The sequence below is a fragment of the Protopterus annectens genome, chromosome 3.part1, assembly GCF_019279795.1.
Source record: "Protopterus annectens isolate FY-2018-M chromosome 3.part1, PAN1.0, whole genome shotgun sequence".
NCBI lineage: Eukaryota > Metazoa > Chordata > Ceratodontiformes > Protopteridae > Protopterus > Protopterus annectens.
In genome coordinates, this window is record NC_056732.1 from 1573878827 (window position 1) to 1573901046 (window position 22220).

A 22220-nucleotide genomic window follows, 5' to 3' on the forward strand; every position below is an offset into this window, starting at 1 on the left:
TATATATATATATGGATATATATGTAGATGGATAGATATAGATAGATATAGGTAGATCAATATATATTGATATGTGCCATTTCTCATTTCCATGGTTGCACAAATTCAGGGAAAATGGAAAAACACTCTGAGCTATCACTTCCCACATACAGACAGAACTCACACTGACAGTGATTTGCTTAGGGAGAACAGCAATTGTGGAGTTAAATGAAAATGTTGAGTTAAATCAATGAACTGAATGCTGATCTATTAAGAATTCATAGATTAATAGGGTGACGTTCATATATTTTGCCTCCAAGCAATACTGCAGAATACAAATGTTCACCATAACATTTTCTGATGCACCATGTTGACTTTTTAAAATTTCTTTCACCATTATGTTACTTTTCATGTATACAATGATTTTTTTTAATGGGCCAAAGAATCTGCCCAGTGGCTCTTCTTCTTCCTGCATGCAAATGACCCATTCATTTCTCTAATGGAGCAAGAGCTCTTCTACCAGTTTATTTATCTGTAGAAGTAAGAGTCAGATGTTAGGAAGAGGGCCAGTCTGCTGATTCTGCATACTGTCCTCTCTCCACCTTCCAGGCAGCTTGAACCTTCAATAATTGCCATTTCGTGGGAGATCACTTTACCAAGCATGCTCAACTTCCCAGCTAAGCAGCTCACTACTGTGGAGCTAAGCAGCTAACTACTGTGTAGTGTGAAAGCACCAGGCTCCTTGTTTTGGGTGATACACCTGCAGTTCTGCAGGTGTCAACAATACAGAGAGCTGACCTGCTTCCCTTTTTTTGTATTTGGGCACAGTCATTTTCCTGAGATTCCATAATAAGCAACTATAAAAACTTTTGAGATGTCTTAGTCTAGAATAAGCTTTAAAAGAGTGATTCTCTGGGAGAGAACTGCAAGTGTGAAGAAAAATATAAATATAATGAGGCTTGTTGTGCTGTTGTATCCATAATAACTGCACATGATAAAAGGTGCAAATGTATATCACATTTCAATAAAATGTAAGAGTATAAAACATTACTGACACCTTTTTCTTTAAAATTTAGAGGCCTTTCATTGCATATCTCCTACCTCCTTATTTATATCTGACAACCCAGGGTGCAACCAAAACAAAGGTAATATCTGGAATGAAAAAGATGTAATATTGTGCATTTGAGTTTTAGTGTGTGCCTGTATATGTCAAAACATATTACTGTGAGACTAGCAGAAAAGGCATTTACGTCAGGGAGGGTGGAAATTGATCAACCTGTAAAATGAGTTAAAAGAGTATAAATTGTACTACATGCATTTATTTATTTATTTATTTATGTATATTTGTTTAACATACTAGTACACTAATTAATATTGACCAATTTCAGACTCATCCTAGGAGAAATACAAAACATTTCAAAAACAAAAAAGGCATTAATGTAAACAATAACAGAGTTGTTCAGACAAGTTATAGAAAACAACTGAATATGTGAATTCTATTGAACACACAGAGTGTAGTGAACATTATATGTATTCCTTTCTAAAGTGTATCAACCTTCATTAATTTTGAGAGAGGAGAAGAGAAATAGAAAGGGGACAGGAATAGCGTAAGTAGGATCTATGTCATATGATCAACTTTTTAAATAGTCCAATTCCATATGATCGAACTCATATGATTATGTTTAAAAAGTCAAACACATGTAAAAACTCAAAAACAGTGTTTTAGAGGGGGAGCCAGCCCAACTGCATTGCTGCATCTGCTGCTGATTATATACACAAATTCTGAGGTCACATTACAGTGTGGAAAAGGGTATATTTCATGATCCTCACTGAAGTGTGATCTCAGGACAATTTGTTATTTAAGCAAATAGGGATACCTTAGACTTATCTTTTGTCCCCCCCCCCAATTTCTCACTCCTGCTTTCTGTTTATCTTTCTTTCTCTGCCTTTCCTTACTCGTTCTTTCATTCTCTTCTTTAGTTTTCCCTCATGGTGTATAGCTTAAGCTGCACATTTTATTTTTCTGCTTGATAACTACCATTTCACTATTAAGTAGAATAAAATTTAATTTTATTTTTAGGACTTGTAGTTTTCTACAATAAATTGCAGAGACCTATACTTCTGTACAGCTAGGTCATGAACGCCCAAATACCTGCTAAAAATAATTAAATTGTCTGAAAAATGGATGAATAAATTCCCTTAGAGAGATTGTCAAAGACTGGCATTTTTAGGGCTGCCAGAATTTGTTTGGATGAGACCTAACTCACAGTAGGGCAGCTTCTAGATGCAGGGAAATAAATCCTTGACTTTGATATAGATGACTCAGGATAAACTAGAACCCAGATAATGAAAAGGCTGATAAGTTGTGGTTGAAGTGAGCAGTTAGGTCTGACTTGCCTATCCTGGGAGGAGGGAGGTAGTACTCCTCCATTTCAGTGCCAGCCCTTACTAGAAGAGAAGAAGATGTGAGGCCTGCAATAGGTATGCCAGAATGGGTCTATATTACATCATCGAACTCACAGGAGTTCGAACGATGTAATGTCGAACCATGAAGTTCGAAACCCAAGAAGTACGAAAACACAGAACAGCAATTTTTTTCCCCAGGGAAAAAATCGCTGTTCCAATACAAAAACAAAACACTTACAATTTAAACTTAAACTAATGTGGGGGGCACCCAACATGGGGGGCTGCACCCCCCCACACCCCCCCTACTTAAATATACCAACTCCAAGATCGTACCACAGTGGAGGAAATAGCAAAGCCCCAAAAATGGCCTACTGATTTTTTTCCCTGGAACAAAAATCGGTGCACCGTGGCTTTGCTATTTTTGTATTTCGAACATTTGGGTTCGATATTACAGCATTCAAATTCCTGTGAGTTCGACGTTGTAATATAGACCCTGCCAGAACATTTGCTCAGCTCTGCCAATCTATACCTGCATGGTAATCTTCATAGGGCATATATGGGAATGTGCACGCATACAGTGAAAGGCACAACAGACCCTCACATCTGCATCTATAAAACATGCTTATTACAAGCATTGCATCTCTGGCTTCTTTCAAAACTGTGAGATAGCATCTTTATAGCCTAGCCCAGTAATTTAATTTCTTACTATTTTCCAACTATACACATTATCTACCAGGGGTGAAGATAGTGCATGAAATTCCTTTATGGCCATTTGGATGACAGCCACTGTGACTTACAGCAATTAAGGAGCCTGAATCCTCACCACTGATATTGGAGAGGGATGTTCACTTGGAATAAAAATGGATACACCCAGTATTTCCAGATGTAGCTTCTGCATCAAGCATAATATTCCTTAACAGCACACAGGGCACACACTCAGTCCGAGGTCTAGATTTCCTTCCAGGTCCCTAGTAAGACTACCTACTGGCATAGCCATAGAGTTGAGACCTCAGCTGAGTGTCCAAGTCAAGTTCTTCACCACTCACTCTGTGAAATCAGTGCTTCATGTCCCTGCTCCAAGTAGCTGAGATACACACACACACACACACACACACACACACACACACACACACACACACACACACACACACACACACACACACACACACACACACACACACACCACACACACACACACACACACACACACACACACACACACACACACACACACACACACACACACACACACACACACACCTGGGAATGGCTGGCACAGATTTACTAGTTATTCTCCCTTCTACCCAGGCTATAAGGTAGTTATACTGCCACCAGACACCCCAAAACCAGCTACTCCAAGGCTCTTATAAAGGGTACCCAATTATACTGAGTGAAATTAATATTAATACAAATGATAATGTTGACCAAACAGCCAGACTTTCAGGAGTGGCCACAGTGTCACCAATAAATGTAAGTACTCTCAAAGCTTAAATGTACTCTAAAGGACCAGCCACAATGAAAAGTTTAAATATATTTAATAATAAATAATAAAAGAGCATGCAAATATTAAATATCTATTTACAATAAGCACCAGAGTTTCAACCAGAGAAAATATTAAAATAACACAGACAAATAGATTCATACAGATACAGAAAAACAGTATTTAACTAATTTCACTGTATTTTGTTGACTGATCTCAAGAGTTACTTTTCTCTAGTTAAGTTATTTACTACAGCAAGGCAAGATGAAGTAGGTATGTGATTCTTCTATGCCAGGTGTCAAAAACAGAGTGCCATGAGACTTCAGTCTCACTCAGTATAAAAATATAATTTTTGTCCTAGATTACAGAATGACATCACATACATCTGGTCATCTGACTTCTGGTTCCCATGCAACCCCCTCCCCCTTCGCTAGAAGGTGTTAGGATTTAGCACATAGGTGTCAATAATACACACACACAGAGCCTTGCTAAGATCTGCTGCAGCTCCTGGAAGTCATAAAACCATAAAACACTTCCACTCTTCCTACAAGAGCTAATAAAACATGCTTATTACAAGCACTGCATCTCTGGCTTCTTTCAAAACTGTGAGATAGCATCTTTATGGCCTAGCCCAGTAATTTAATTTCTTACTATTTTCCAAAGTTAGCTGGAGCTGAGCTTAACCTCTTCCACTATCCTCTGTTAACATATATATTTAATTCAGTTACAATAATGCATGTATATTTCTTTTTTTGTCCAGCCGGGCACACTGCTTATTTTAACACAAACAACTTTACAAATACATTTTTCAGCACAAGCATCTGTACAAATCATTTTTATATACAAATGACATATAATTCTTTACAAAATTACAGCTAGTTGTGCTGGCATATGTTACACATCCACTGCCCTACTTCTCCTGGCATAGCTGACAATACCTCACATCATCACAGCCACCTTGGAATGATAGCCTGCATGTTGATGTAGAATGAATGGGACACTGTTGTGTAGGCTACATGATCAGCATACACTGGGGGCCAGAAAAAGATGCAGAAAAAGCAATTTAGCTTTTATCAATATAGTTCAGACTTCATCAAAATACATTAATGACCCCTGAAATCAAATGTGAGATATTTTTTTTTAAGTTTCTTTTATTTACTTGACAACAATGGACTGATTTATTTAGTAATGGTTAGAGGTTATATTTTATGCAAATTAGTTAAAAATGTAGTTTTTCTTTCAGTAAAAGTAAGCCCTCCCTTTCCTAATCTTAAATATTTTTTGCTTGATGTATTGCTGTTATGAAGTCAGAAATCTGCCAGTATTGTCACAAAAATCTTTTTACTTTGGGATGGATTCCAAGAAACCTAAGTATGGTGTAATATGCAATGCCAAGCAGTTACTCCATGCCCAAGTCTACCATTCTCAGTTCAGCAAATGGTAATGAGAAATGCTAGAACTGATATGCCTGATTCCAAAAGTAGAATCAGACTTGCACCTCATCATTAATTCATTATGGTATATTGGTGAGGTCTGTCAATGTACAAGGCTGAATTAATGGAGAAACCACTTGAAGCTGATGGGCATTTCTATATGAAATGGAAGCTACATCTCTTTGTCTTCTTAATTACTACAGCCATTAACCGCAGGAGAGCCAGGCCGCCTGCTGTATTGAGTTTCACATGCAGTTGAGGCTGTACTGCAGGTTATGGGTACCAGAACATAATTTTATAAACGAGGGGTGGAGTCCATCAGAGCCAGGTGGTGAGTAACCAAATATTTGACCTAAGAATGTTTATTTATTTATGTATTTATATATTTTTTGTAATGGCTACACATAGGAAAGAAAGGTGAATTGAAGTGGTTTGATGGTGGAAGATGAAGTGATGACTGGGTAGGAAAGGTGTGCAGCAACTACAATTTAGTGAGTAGGAATTCCTCTATTTGATCTTTGTTTAAGGTCCATCCAGTTGTTTAAATTAATAGTTTACTTAAGTGGTTAGGATAGTATGTAAGTAAGGATTTTTAAGAACAGAAATAGAAAACCTTGCCTTTTAAAAGCCTTTTTTGTTAGGTCCCTCAGTTGTTACTGGGTTTTCTTAATGTTACCAATCCTGCCAGGCCATGCCTTTGGTTTTAATCATGACTTTCATTTGTTTGGTAGGTCAACGTTTGAGCTTGATTTTGTATCACACAGAAATGATAGGGCAGTACTTTTTGTTTAGGTGCACTTGTTTTGCAGTAAAGATTTCAGTGGCCTTTGTGAAGTTATCATACCTCTCTGCCTCTGAAAGTAAAAGCACCATAGCTTCAGCATTTAAAAATTGAAGCAGAAGGCCAAAAAGAATAGTGCCCTGCAACAGTAAGTTGCCAAATTAAGAAATAAAAAAGGGCTTATGAATTTAAAAGACTGCTGGACTGTAGCAATGTAGCAAGCAGGTTAATACAAGCTGGTTGCTACATTTCTAGGAGATGGAAACACCTTATAGTGCTGGCTTCTACAGTTCTAAAGTATTGGTCCATTTTTCTAGCAGCACTGTGTACTAGTCCAAATGACTAATAGCACAGTGCAACTAGAACAATGGACCAATAGAATGACTGGCTGTACTATTGGTCTGTTTCTTTGGCTGAACTGTGCTATTTGTGTGTTTAACAAACAACCAGCATAGTGCAGCCAGAAAAAACAACCAATAACTCAACGGCCTGTGTTGTTGGATCTGTTACACTAATCATTTTGTCTATTAAATAGAACAATAGTACAATGCAGCTAGGAAAACAGACCAATATCATAGCCAGTTAAAGTCTACTGTGGTATTTGTTTTCTAGCTACACTCTGCTATTGGTTTGTGCAACGAAAGCAATGAGTAGCTGGGAGACCATAAGTGATTTCTCTGTCTCCATTTTTACTTTGATAACCTCCTATCTCAATGACTCTAAGGGGGACATATACGAGCAGCAGAACAAATGTTAAAAGGTGGGCCAAAATCAGAACAATCCACTAAATGGTGAGAGGCTGAGAGGTATGGAGGTTATTTGAATTTAATCTACTTGCACCAGTCAATGAAGGCTACTTCTGCTTTTTTGCAACTGTATTTAAGTACTTTTCTGGAAGGTGATGAGCTTTGATGGTTATTTTTTATTTAGAATATATTAGTATAAATTCACATATGAGTGGTAAATAAAAGCAAGAAGAAAGATGTCATTGTCAGAGATGTGGTATGGGGACTTTATAATAATGAGGTCCAGTAAGGAATGATTGTTTGATCTGAGATTTGGTCTTTCTGGTGAATGCATCATTTGCAAAAGGTTTTAGTCAGTAAGAAAATCATCCCTTGTGTGTATCTGAAGGTTTATATAAAAGTTTCCCAGAATGACAAGGAGCCATATTCCAAAGGGCTTGGAGATTGAGAAATGCATAGCTGATCCAAGGAGCTAGTACCACAATACCTCAGCTTTTCAAGTGAAGAGCAACAACAAAAAAAGGACTTCTCAGCTCCCGGCAATATGCCGGACAATCCAAATGTCCACATGTCCCCCAGAAATGCCCATTCCATCTACTGCCACACCAACCAGGTAGCCAGACAGATATATGTCTCCTCCCACCAGCCCCAGCTCTTCAATGGAAGAGCAGAAGAGCAAAATAAAAAAAAAAAAATCAGTAATCAGTACCTGGATCTCCTGAAATGCAGCCAGGTGTTGTTTATGCCCCCTGCCCCGACTCTCCTTGCTCACTTCTTCACATTATAGTAAAAAACACAAAATAAGTAAATACATAAATAAAAACAAAGAAAATAATCATTCTTTCCAACTTGTGTCATTGAGAAAAAGTTGAAAATGGCAAAGTGTTTTGAGTATTATAATAGGCTTTAATTGCATTTCATGTTTTTTAAAATTGTTATTTATCGTGACTCTGCTTTTTATAATTAGATTAAGTGTTTTAGCATTTTATCTTTTAATTAATAAATGTTGCTTATTGGTTTGTTTGTACTTAAATGTGGAAGGCTGTAATTTCTAATGATTCTGAAGAAGTCTATTGGGACAAAAGTGGAGAATAAACTGTTTTTCACTGTATTTCATATTCTGTTCTTCTCTGAGGAGTGACACAGGTGTTTTTCTGAGGTTGTAAAATAGTACCATTTGCATTTTCCAGAGAGTGCTGGTGCAAAATAAGCTGTAAGACACTATATATCAGAGCACTTCACAGAACATACTGATATGTGCTTTATTCCATACATCAGAGCACTGCACAGGACATACTGATATGTGCTTTTTTCCATATATCAGAGCATTACACAGGGCATATACTGACGTGTGTTTTATTCCATACATCAGAGCACGGCACAGGACATACTGATATGTGCTATGTCATACCTTAGAACACTGCACAGGACATACTATGTGCTATGCCATGCCTTAGAGCACTGCACAGGACATACTATGTGCTATGCCATACCTTAGAGCACTGCACAGGACATACTGATATGTGCTATGCCATACCTTAGAGCACTGCACAGGACATACTATGTGCTATGCCACACCTTAGAGCACTGCACAGGACATACTGATATGTGCTATGCCAAACCTTAGAGTACTACACAGGGCATATTGTGCTATGCCATACCTTAGAACACTGCACAGTGCTTTATTCCGGTTTTAAAAAGATGCATGCAGATTTTGCAGCCTTTTATCAAATCATTAGAGCAATATAATCCAACACGGGTCTATATCATATTGTCGAAGAGGCATTACAGTAAATGCCTCTTCTTCAACACTAAAAGAGTGAACTGCGAATTACACGAATGGCCGAATCAGTGATTTTTTTCTTGGGAAAAAAATTGCTTGGCCATCTGCATAAATTTGCCCCTTTCCCCACTGTAGTGTGATCTTGGAGTTTGCATATTTAGTTAGGGGGATGTGGGAGTGAAGATCCCCACTTTGAGTTATTCTTAGTGGCATTTCATTTCTGGCCAGATCAGTGATTTTTTTTCCCTAAGGAAAAAAATCTTTGCTTCGGCTGTTCGCATAATTCATGGTTTGCTCTTTTAGTGTCGATGAACAGGCTTTCGCTATATTGCCTTTTCAATAATTCAATATAGACCCATCCAAAACAACTGTATTCAGAAAATGGTCTTGCAGATAAATACTGTGAGCCTTCCATTGATTCATATGAATTCTATTGTGGATGAGATGGAAAGTACAATTTTCCAGTTCTGAACAGGACTTTTCCATGTTAAACTGGTTAACTGTCCAAAATATTCAAGTCATGAAGTTTAAGAAAAGACATGTTTATAAACTTATCACAACAGTATCAGACCCACAGTAAAAGACGAAATGCATACCTCATTACAAGGAAACAAGCATTCCCACAGCTTCAACACTTTAATCAACTAATCTTTGCCACAAAATTCTCCATCAACTGGATAAAACCCCTTTTCTTGAAAAACTCATTCAACCATATACCTCAGCCCAGTCTCTTCACTCCAGTAACCAGCACCTTCTAGACACCATCAAAGGCAACAACTAAGCTAGGAAATCTCTCTTCTGTAACTATATTGCTAAAATTTGGAATAAGCTGCCAACCCCAATAACTTCTAACAGCTCCCTCTCACAATTCAAAAAACTCCTCAAATCACACCTAGTGGACACCTGGCTATGTACTTGTTACTCCCCTGGTTAGGCCTTCTTTAGTTCCCAAACAATCTTCTACCCTCTTTATTTGAATAACAGGCTGTAGTAACCTCATCTGTTAAGTTTATAACCCTCTTTATCATTTCAGTCACTAAAGCAATACAGGAATTTGATCTGAGTTTGAAATGATATAACTAATGTATCCATTTATCTTGTACCTTCACAACTCTCAAGTCTCGGTCAAGTGTTAGAAGGGTGAGTTATGTTACTCATTCTATACCCTGCAATTAATTTTGGAGTCATATGACTAATACTACTGCTTTTTATTAGCTGAGAGCCTTAATGCCATGAGCTGTTAATGGGTGTCCTTATGTTTTGAGCATACTGTTTAACCAAATGGTTCTCCCCTGGAAATTTCAACATGTTTGCAGAGGACTTACCAGGTAACATGAATAAATAGCAAATGGTTTATAGGAAATGGACCTCATCATTCTGCCTTTATCATGTCTTAGATGAATTTTACTTAACACACACACACACATACACACACAAAAAAAAAGAACCACATGGAATAAAAAACATATTTTGAACCACACTGCTGTGAACCTGTGTGAACCACACAGTGACAAAAAGCCACAAAGTACCCAGTTAATGCCTCCAAGCAGCATATTTACAAGTTACTATTTATCTTAATAAAAATATCATAACGCATACATGAATAATATTTCTTTCAGTAAATGATGACAAGATGACATTTGTGAAAATGGGTCTTGCACTGATTTGTTATTCTACAGGTGAGAGCAAACATATTTCATAGCAACTTCAAATAGTAATAATAATAATAATTATAGTAATAATGGAAGTACTAGTAAAACAGTTTTAGTTGCAAATAGAATTCTAATAACTGATAAGCTTTGCTTTATCCAAGCACTTGTTTATACCTGATGCACAGTATATTTTGTCAACAGAGAGATAAGAATATACTGGCATACAGTCTGTATGCACATTGTTTTAGGAGTGCCTGGACTTGCTAGTATGTATTTCAAAAGAGGTCATCATGGACGTCTGCAATGTTTATAGTGCTGCAGCATTATGTTGCATAGTTCACACCATACACTTATGAGCCCGTACATATTCCGAAAGGACCAAACCTTGGGATTTTATAGCACCTGAATCAGGGAGAACATGCCCTTCCAGCTTTTCACTCACAAACTAGGTTTTTGTAATTGTTAAGACATACAGAATGTCAGGTTCATTCAAATATGCTATCTGCTTGGGTGAGTGATACCACAGAATAAAAATGAATGCCCCACAGTATAGCAAAAAATGAAATGAGAATGCTTTTAATTTTTTTAGAGGACTGCAAAAGAGTTCATCTGTAGCTATGTTTGCTAATTCATGATTACCTCTGTGTTGACCTCTGTAACTCTACATAAGTTAACAATGGTTCTATTTAGGTTCCCGTGTTTTAAATGTGGAAATAATCTCTGTGCCTGCATAATGCAAGATGCCTGATGCATCAATATGAATTAGTGCAGTAAATTCACAAATAACCTTGGAGAACAAAGTCCGGTAGAATCCAAAGCACTGTAAATATGGCAGTTGGCTGTATAATTCATAACATTACAATATAAGACTAATCTACCTTATCAGATTAAGCATTGAAAATCACAAGTCTTATTTTACAGGGTACAAATTAAATTCATGAGACAATTTAAAAAAGTGTCACAGCATGACATATCAGTAATTCAGCAAAAAAACCTCCGATTACTTAGTCTGTTTTGGCAAAGTAATAACTATAATATCTTTCTGTTGTGTGCTTTCTGCTTGTTTTCTTCACTGATTTTTTTTTCTGTTCTGTACCTTTGCAATTCTCTGTGTAACACCTGATAAAACATCAAAGAAGTTTGATACCGTATGTCACCAAGCTACTACAAACAAAATACACTGTATTTATTTTAAGTAACTAATAACAAACAAGTCAAACTCTCAGAGGCTTGTTTACAATATAAACATATCTCTTGCTTTTCCAAAATTGCTGATAGCTTTGAGTGGCAGGTGTTAATGGAACACAGACTCGGACAACAAGGAGTATGCAGCAGTTTGGTTTCTCAGAAAGTACAGCCTATATGCTTCATACTGTCTGAGAATTTACTTTTTTTTTCTTTCTGTAGTACTGTGAACTGAAGTATGAGGGCTATTTGATTACTTTGATAATAACTAGATTAAAGTAGCAAAAGGGATTGATGGCATAGTTATTCTCGTATTGGAAAATTAGATGACTCCAGATTTGACCTGTGTTGTGAGAATGCAAGTTCAGAACAAAAAGCATGTGCATTTGGGGCTGGTATATTTTTGCATGGTGAATAATTATCCTAATATAATGTTTTCCCAAGGATTCAGAAAGAACCCTCTTACATTAAGGGGTGTGGTAAAAAGGTCCTGTTTCTATCATTCAGTACTATCATATTCACAGACACAGTAGTTGCAATGAGGAAATGATTCATTATCAGCTAATCTGCATGTCTCTGAAACTTACTGCAAGTGGTAATCAGCAGTTACTGTGGTAGTTAACACTGGCAGCTTATGCATCATGTTAGGAAAGACCCTGTCCTCATTCACTCTCACATACACACAAGTAAAACATGTGTGCACGTGCTCCCGTGCACACACACACACACACACACACACACACACACACACACACACACACACACACACACACACACACACACACATGCATGCACACAACATATACTCTACTGCTGTTCCTGTGTTGTCAGAACTGATGTCTCCTTTTTACTACCCTGTTAAAGCACAGATAATTGCAGTCAGTCATTGATACCAGACATTAGAGTTTCACACTTCATATCCTTCAGGAAATGCTTGCCAGTTTAAAGATCTTATTCTTACACCTCCCCAAGTTTGTAAGAGGAATATTTAAAATCTGCCCGTCTTTGTCCCACCTTTAATTTTGGTTATGTCTATATATCTTATAGTTATGGGGTTGAAAGGTGTGCTTTTATGTTCCCTGTCCATCTCCCTTATAAATCTACAAACTGTTGCAGGCATTAAATAAAGCCCAAGATCCTCATTATTTGTTAAAAAAAACGTACTGCACTAAGGTTAGTGAAAAATACTATATGCTTATTCTTAATGAGTTTCCAACTACTGACCCAAAAAGGAATAATAGTCATTAGGTCAGTGTTTTCTGTGAAGTATTGGTTGTGAAATGTCTTATTTTGTACAATGTTAAAATGTTACCTACAAATGAAGCATGCACACTTTACATCAGTCAACAGATATCATGATATCTCACAGTAGTAAGCCTGGTAGCTACACTGAAAAACAGATCAGTGCTGCTAAGGAATACAATTCTCGCAGTAAGTGGTCAAAGTAAAATAACACTTTTCTTTTTATCATCAAAAAATCCTCTGCAGACAAATAAAACTGTTTTAAGAACGTTAGGATTAGTTTATACAAAATGGTTGCCTTTCTGCTTCTAAAATAATGTTTTATACTTTTGTACTTCATCTTCAAGATGCCATACCTACAGTGTTAATGAGCCCACACAGTTAATGCACTACAAATCTGCAGGCATGTAGAAGGTCGTGCATGTAAGATCATCGCAGCTGTGACTGCATTAGCAGAGGATGATATGCAAAACCATCACAGTTTGCATTTTCTATGGCATTTTTTTAAATGGTAAGAGGTAATTTTTAATTATGATGTATAATGGCAATACACTATGGTGGGGTCATGGGTGATTCATATTTTCACATAGTGAGAGGTTGAAACTCCAGATTGGATACTCAGACTGTGACCTCATGATTCAATATCACCCACCACTGTGAGTAAAATATGAATTACCCTCCCCTTGTTAATATATATTGGTTATATCTTCAAAGGGAATGTTTTATCCATACAAGTTCATTGTTCCTCATCCCGGAGGTAAAGTGGCTCAAAAGGTAGCACACTTCCCCTTTGCTGCTGGAAGATCAGAAGGTGGTAGCACACTTCCCTTTTGCTGCTGGAAGATCAGAAGGTTGTAGCCTACTTTTCCTTTGCTGTTGGAAGATCAGAAGGCGGTAGCACACTTCTGTTTTGCTGCTATAAGATCAGAAGGTGGTAACACACTTCCCTTTTGCTGCTGGAAGATCAGAAGGTGGTAGCACACTTCCCTTTTGCTGCTGGAAGATCAGAAGGTGGTAGCCCACTTCCATTTTGCTGCTGGAAAATCAGAAGATGGTAGCACACTTCTCTTTTGCTGCTGGAGGATCAGAAGGTGGTAGCACACTTCCCTTTTGCTGCTGGAAGATCATATGTGGTAGCACACTTCCCTTTTGCTGCTGGAAGTTCAGAAGGTTGTGGGCTCTATTCCCATCTGAGGTGATTGCTTTCATTTTCAGTTCCTGACACTACAGTGCAGCATTAGGAGGTGCTGCAACCCTCAATGTGCTATCTTCCAGATGAGATACTAAACTAAGGCCCCATTTGCCTGAGCTGGTGGTAGCTCTTGGTGGGTGTAGAAGAACCTATGGGATTTATTTAAAAAAAGAGTAGAGGACTTTCCTTAGTAACCTGGCCAAATTTACTTTTGTCCATATAAATATCACATCAAGAGGCCACCAGCCTAGTGGGACTAACCCACTCAAGAAAGGATAAATAAATAAATAAATAAAAAGAAAAAGGGAAAAACTAGTTTATGTCACCAATGAATTTAGTAGCTGCAGTGAAAAAAAAAAGATCAGTCTGATAAACATTTCTGAACTATCAGCTACCAGTTTTCATCACTGCTAAGTGGTAAAACATATAATATGCTTTTTAATGTACCCACCTTCAGATGCATATCTTTGTGTATTATATGGTGTATTCCCTTTATGTTATTATGAAATGTGACAATGCAGTGTATTAAGAACTTCCTGCTTCCTATTTTTCTACTGTTATGAGAATGTTCTGCGGTTCTTCTGAATTGAAAATTTTGGGATGGATTGACTACAGCCAATGGGTCTATATTATAACAGTGAATGCTTAAAATAGCGAATGCTGTATAATCAACCCTAAAACATCGAAATGGAAAAATGCCAAACACACGGAACAGTGATTTTTTTTTCCCAACAGGGAAAAATAATCTCTGCTCCGTAAAAAAAAAAAAAAAAAAAAAAAAAAACCCAAACACAAAATAAAGTGGCGGCCTTCACCCCTCCACACCTGAGATCGCACCACAGTGGAGGAAATGGCAAAGTCCCAAAAATGTCCCAGTGATTTTTTTTTTCCCTGGGAAAAAATTGCTGTTCTGTGCATTCAGGATTTCGCCATTTTGATTAAAAAGGGTTGATTAAACAACGTTTGCTATTTTAAGCATTCGCTGATTTAATAGGGACCCCAGCCAACAACATGGCTACATTAGAGAAAGCCTTACAGAATCTATCTTCTCTACCTGATCAACACCCTATAAGCCCAGGAACTATGCCATTAGCTGAACCTAACAGAGTTCTATTAGTTATTCTGGGATTAGCCAGTGAAGTAAAACAGCTCTGAGTCTCGGTGATCCTGTACTATTCTGAAAGTTCACACACTTGCTCATTCAGCAGCAGTTAAAGAAATACACCATACTGACTTAGTCATTGACCTTAACGTACAACAGAATAAAGTCCAAATGCAAGTTATACCCTCTTATCAGCAAGGTTTGGAAGAAAAAGTTACGGCTCAGGGAACTAGTCCAGATAATATAATAGCTGTTTCTAAGCATGTCTTCATGTACAGATGCATTTCATGGACTAATCCAGCTGCTGGTTAGAATCTCCAAATGGTTTCACTTTCAGCTATTATCTCCATAGTGTAATGTGTTGGCCAACAGAAGAGTAAAACTTTTATGGTAGCAAGGCAAAATCAAGGTGTCAAGAGCTATACTGGTGTGGTTTTTCATTCATGCGTTGGAAACAGAATATTAAAATTACGGACATTTTTTGCGCTAAAACAGCAATTACTTTATAAAGATGAATATAGAAAATCTTGCTTGCTATAATTAATGAAAACCTTTTAACCAATGAAAATTAAAGTCTTGTGCTATCACATGTTGCACCAAACCAAAATTAAGAAATTCCTACTGGGGAGGGGGGCAAAGGTCTCCTGGAAGATGTCATATTCTTTGCACAGGATATGCACTTGATCACAGACTTGGAGCTTCTCTATATACAGGCTAAAATCAAGGCTTATCTTAGTGATGGCAGCCATCATTTAGGCAGAAAATGATTGCCACCACCCACTGTATAACTATGCAATCATTAGTGAAGCATGTATGAGCGTCTGAAAAGCTAAAGTTTTTTTTTAATAAAGCTCTGCATGCTGGTTAACAGGCATACTATGTATGTATGGCAAATTTTATGTTAGCTGATCACTTTGCAGCTGGTAGTTAGAAATTTTCTTGCACATCTGCTGGATAATATTCTTCTGGGTATGTCAATTGATTTGATATCCATGTTAAAATGTTTTAAATGATGAGATGCATAAATCATGCACCAGTGCATAAGACAGGTTGCACCAACTGAATGGATTACAGCCTGCAGTTATGGAGGTACATTTTAAAACATTTTCTGGAATGAGTAGTGCTATGCCTCAGCAAGCCATATGAACGACTGCACAGCCTCCGCCCTAACCATACTATCCCTAACATCTATTGGCTGACCTTACATCAAGAAATATAATCGGAATTGTAAGCAATGATACAGATTTACGCAAGGTTACAGAAAATGAAAAGAATACAAAAAGGAAATTGAAATGGGCAATATTCTCTATTGTTCATATGTGATCGGCAATGTGTTCAATCTGAATGGGTGAAATACCCAAAAATGACAATCATCTGCCATAAGAGATGTATGTCCCAACTTGATTAATCAGAAATGTCCTTGCTTGTCTCACTGCTATTTTTCGTCTAGCTTACTGGACCTATTAACTTAGCAGTTTGAACATCACAATATATGTTAAGTCTAATCATCTTGTGTTTTACAAAACACACCAGGTTTCTAATTTGCTTTATATTACTTATGTATAATTAAGTGTTATTTTCATGGGCTGGTTTAATGGTTAGGTATTTACCTCACAGGTCCAAGGTTTGATTCTCATGTTTGATGAATGACTGGTTATTAACTAAGCATTTAATACTCTGCAGACTGATTGCCTAGTATTTATCTCTGAATCTTTTGTATTCTTACTCATCTGAATTTCTGTGTTAATTGATGTTTGTATTTGCCTACTTTATTTTTTGTTTTGTTCACTGATTTACTATCTAAATGTTATAACAACTGTTTTTGCTGCCTCTTGGGCTCAGGCCATATCTGAAAAAGATCTTTGAAATAATGCACCAAACGGTTAACGAATGGTAAATAAATAAATACATTTCATAGATAAGCATCGACTGATTGGCTCTTTTGCATGATTGGATGCTTTCATATCTTGTGGTCATGACAATTTTGTATTTCTTTAATTTATCATATAGTCGTTGGGGGTCTATATCACGTTGTCGAACTTTTAAAAGTTCGAACACCATATAGTCGACACCATATGTTCAAACTTTAAAAGTTCAACAATGCAATAAAAAAAAACAAAAAAAACCACAAAAACTTACCTGAAGGTTGTAAGCAGGGGGGGCAAGCCCCCCCCTGCACCCCCCATGTGGATGGGCTGCACCCCCCACACCCCTCACTACTTAAATATGCCAACTCCAAGATCACACTACATTGCAGGAAAGGGAAAGCTTCCCTTACGGCAATCTCCGTTGTAACATTCGAAGTTTTACAAGTTCGAACATATGGTTTCGACCATATGACGTTCGAACTTGTAAAAGTTCAACAACATGAATGTGACCCATCATTGGTGGTGTTGGCAGCTGTTCTTGTACTTGGAAGACAAAAACACAAGCTGATTTCGAAGGCAGAGCCTCACCAAAAAAAGAAGAGAGTACACTAAAGAATATATACACGCATGACCTTAATATTATGAATAAACTATGTGATAACAAAAGAGGAGGAGCAAAGAAATGTAGAGCATGATTATCCCACCAGTCCTAGTAAGCGAAGACTAAAGGGGCAATTAATGTGTTAATATCCCTTCATGTGTACATGCTTTTTCTCTTGCCCAAGACTCTCCACCTTAGCCATTATGTTTTTACTGCAGTGTCTTACATACTCGAATGGTTTGAGCTGGACAAAGATGGGGGTGGAGAATGAAAATGAAGGAAAAGTAATGATAGGCAAGTCTTTATGATAGTTTGAGTATTCATGTAAAATCACGGATGCATAAATATAGTCTATGTAAACTATCCCTAGTATATTGCCAAATAAATTGATTAGACATACATAATTGCTTGTGAATGTAGTTACTTCCTATACACCTCTCCAACCATGTAGAGCTGACGTTTTGCAGTTAACCAGTAACATACTTTTCCTGGTATGCTGCACTTTTCCTGAGCAATACCAGAAAGCCCTATCAATATAATAAAGCGTAAAAACAATAGCAACTAGATAACACGATCCAGATGGATGTACACCAGAACACACTGCTCGTACACCAGGATAGGATAAATAAAATTTAATAAATCCACACAATGTAAAAGTACAGGTTAAGCGCTTTCAACTGTAGTACACAGTCTTCCTCAGAACAATGTATTAAAACAAGGTATATCAATTTATACCCATCTAAATAGAATAATAGGATAATAAGATAACTACCTCAGAAAACCGCCAAAATTTTTAAGGGCATGTTGTTCTAATATACAACCTGTATATTTGTTAATACTACACATGGCAATAAATGGATTGTCAAAGCACTTGACATGCACATAAAAAGTATGTTCTATATGAATATAAAAATAAAAATAAAAATGTATCTCTAACATTAGAGATACATTTTTATTTTCATATTCATATAGAACATTCATATAGAACATACTTTTTATGTGCATGTCAAGTGCTTTGACAATCCATTTATTGCCATGTGTAGTATTAACAAATATACAGGTTGTATATTAGAACAACATGCCCTTAAAAATTTTGGCGGTTTTCTGAGGTAGTTATCTTATTATCCTATTATTCTATTTAGATGGGTATAAATTGATATACCTTGTTTTAATACATTGTTCTGAGGAAGACTGTGTACTACAGTTGAAAGCGCTTAACCTGTACTTTTACATTGTGTGGATTTATTAAATTTTATTTATCCTATCAATATAATTACACACATCTCAGACCTTTTTGCTTTGTGTTGCTCATATAAACTCTACATCCCAATCAGAACCAGAACAATTCAGCACAGAGTTTATCTTTTCTGATGCAAGATGTGGTTATAGGTGAACCTACTATACAAAAGTTGAATCATCTGGATCTTTCATTTGTCATGCTTTAGAGTATGTTTAAGGATGGTGTACTTGGTGGCAAGGTAAGTTGCCTATAAAAGGTTGTAAGGGTTTTCATGCAAGCATCAGTTGCTTTTTTTATCCCTGAAGCCATGACTCACATGTTGTAAGCTTAAGCAGGTACCACAGTCAGTGCAAATCATAAATATGTGGTATACATGGCATGCAGTATATCAGGACTGCTGCAGCTGCAATGTTCCTGACAAGATTATATTGATTATATTGCATTTACTCTTGCAGTTTACACTCCTTATTCTTTATTCATTAAAATCTATGACATATGAAACCTGAAATTAAAAGTGCAAAGCACAGCAGAATAAAGCACACTAATGCATTTTGTGTTTTTAGACTGCATTGCATCATAACTCAGCATGAATTTATAATTTACAGTTTTACAGGGAGGTTTGAAAGGTTACTATCTCCCTGTTGTATAGCTGGTTTTGAGAGTTGAAATAAGTGCTGTGTCTCATAATGTTTGGCAGCTAGCCATCATGCAACAGTTTAGAAAATGATTAAGAGATGACTGACACATATAAAAACACTCAATAGCACAGCTGCGCTGGTTAAAACAAAACTGACTATAACTTGCTGGCTAGATTTATGTCCACACCCTCTGTAATGTGAGCTTGCACAGCTGTTACAGACCCTTCATCTAATTTCACCATGAATCCATATAGTATTCAGTCTATCACTACTTGAAAAATGCTGCAAAATGTTTAAGTATTATCTTTTAGAACATATTCATTTTGGTAGAGTGGATGACTGGGGGTTAAACCATTGATGTAAGAAATGGTTTCCTCTGAAAGGAAGATTATTTTCTTTACTGTGTAAATTGAGATACTTTTTGTATATAGGGTTACTACCTGTCCCACTTTGCGAGGGACTGTCCCTCTTTGGGCAGCTGTGTCCTGACAAAAAATATTAAAACTGGCAAATGTCCTGAGATTGTAGGACATAATTATGTCCTATAATTTATGTAATAGTTGCATAAAAAAAATTCTGTATCTAACATACGTAAATATTATAAGAAAAAGAATACGTAACTAAAATGCTACAAGAATAAGCTATTATTTAGGCAAAAAAGTTAAGTTATATCCTTTGTACTGACCGTGGGTATGTGTCGGCCTGTAAAATCTGATGTTTGTCCCGCAAATGTCCCACTTTGGCCATTTGAAAAGGTGGCAATCATATTTGTATATCTTGTCTCTAAAGAATGAATCCATTGGTAACTCAAATTCTGTTTTCAGTTTTTCATGAATGTTTTTTGTGCTTCTTTGCTCAGCGTGTTCATTTTCCTTCTGTCACATCCATTTCTTTCAGTGGATACTTACTCTGGGTAATTATAGGGCTCATTAAGGTGCTAGTTGCAGTACCAAGACTGGTAATCTGTAGAAGGTTCTGTATTTTGCATTTTGTTTGTTATTGTAGTGTAATGTAATGTACTGGGTTTTTAATTCTTTGCTGCTGTTTATCAAATTTCTTTTTATTAAATAATTTTTCACAAAATATGCAGAAGAAGATAAACAAGACATATACATGTGGAACAGTTGATGTTACAGAATGCATACCATAAGCAAGTAATAATAGTTATTGCACAATTTACTAATTAATATTCTAATTAGGTAGAATTACAATTTTGTGTTACTACGAGGATATGCTTATATTATGAGTTAGTCCAAGAACGTTTATCATATAGCAGTTTTCTTGTACATTATTTTACAACTGCTAGCAATATTAGAGGTATAACATCAGCCTGTAGCATGATAGCAATTTACTCTACTATACCTTATATATATATATATATATATATATATATATATATATATATATATATATATATATATATATATATACAAATATGTCACCTTAATTATTGTGGTTACTCATCTCAACAAAGTGATATGTTTACTATCCTTATATAATTAGTATTTAACATACTGTTTATGACAGAATAATAATTAATACTTTGCAGTACCTTTGATAGTAGGTTTGGTTCTTCTGACTTTTTATATAAAGCTTCTTGGCCAATATGTGTTTTTTTGCCATGCTTTTGTATTCTGACCAGGTTAGTCTTGATCTGTCTATCCAGTTTTTTGCTATGTAAGCTTTTAATAGGATGCATAGTGTTATTATAATGTGTTTAGAGAAATTATGATTATTACATTTGAATATAATTTTCTGAAATGTTTTTACAGCCTTGAAAGCTGTGACACACAATGTTGTCACACAGATAGTCAACAGCTTTCACTGTCCCACAATTGGGTTACTTGTGTGGACCACTTGGGGCTGCTGGAGAGGAGTCTTGGGATTTCTGAAGAGTACTAGTACTGACGGAAGCTTGGAAGCTTGAAAAGAAAGCATTTAGATGACATTTTGTATCCAGGGGGAAGTATATTTAAACTACAGTTAAAATAATCTTATCATTTAAATCAGTTTTGTGTGTTTCCTGTTGTGTTTGTTCTATATCTGAAGTTAAAGCTATTTATTGAATGCATTTTTATAGTTTCAGTGTTTTATATTACAGGATTTTCAAGCAATTTCTTTGTTATGCCTTGGTGCTTAATTTCTGACTGGAGTAGGCTCTCGTTTTATAGTATTTGTACTATCTTTCTTTGTAATCTGCAGCTACAGCCATAGATTGATTTGGGTTTAACAGTATCCATTATTATTTCTCTGAGCTTTTAAGTGGATTATTAACATTGCTCATTTAATCCCATGTTGTAGAAACTTTTCAAACTAGTTTGTTTCACTTGGCTCATCATTCTGAAGTTCTTTAAAGAGTGAATGAAAGTACTTGTTTACAAAATTTTTTACTGCAGAGAGCTAGATCTTATTAAATAGGTCCTGCCTTGCCTCTTCCATGTTTGTCATTTGTAATTATTAATCTCCAAAGGGCACAGGAGTTCATTTCTACCTTCTTTCTGTCTGCTAAAAATTTGGTCCATTTGTGTTGCTGTTCACAAGCAGTTGTGCTTAGCATTGCCCTGTATAGTTGCAAATGCTTAGTTTGAAATGTTTACCCATAAAGCTAGTATTTAGGACTTTAACCTGTAACATATAAAGGCTTTGCACAAAGCTAAACTTGGAGCAGTTAGTTACTGTGTTAAACAGCAGTAATACCAGGTCAGGGCAATATTTAACATCAAGCTTTAACCCTGTACACCACTCAGGTGACTCCTGTAAAACTAATTCTATAAACCATAACAGCCCCATCCTAATAAAAGTCCTGACACAGCTATGCTATTTTCTAATGTCTCTGTAACCAGCTTGATAGTTATGGGCATTCTGAGACAATATAGCAATTGTCTCATGTAC

At 36.4% G+C, this 22220-nt stretch overlaps 1 protein-coding gene across 1 annotated transcript in view; it reads right to left on the reverse strand.

Annotated features, from left to right (window-relative positions):
• Positions 1–22220, reverse strand: part of LOC122797812 (synaptotagmin-1-like) — a 1293557-nt gene that overhangs the window by 635135 nt on the left and 636202 nt on the right. The gene's annotated exons all lie outside the window — the stretch shown is intronic.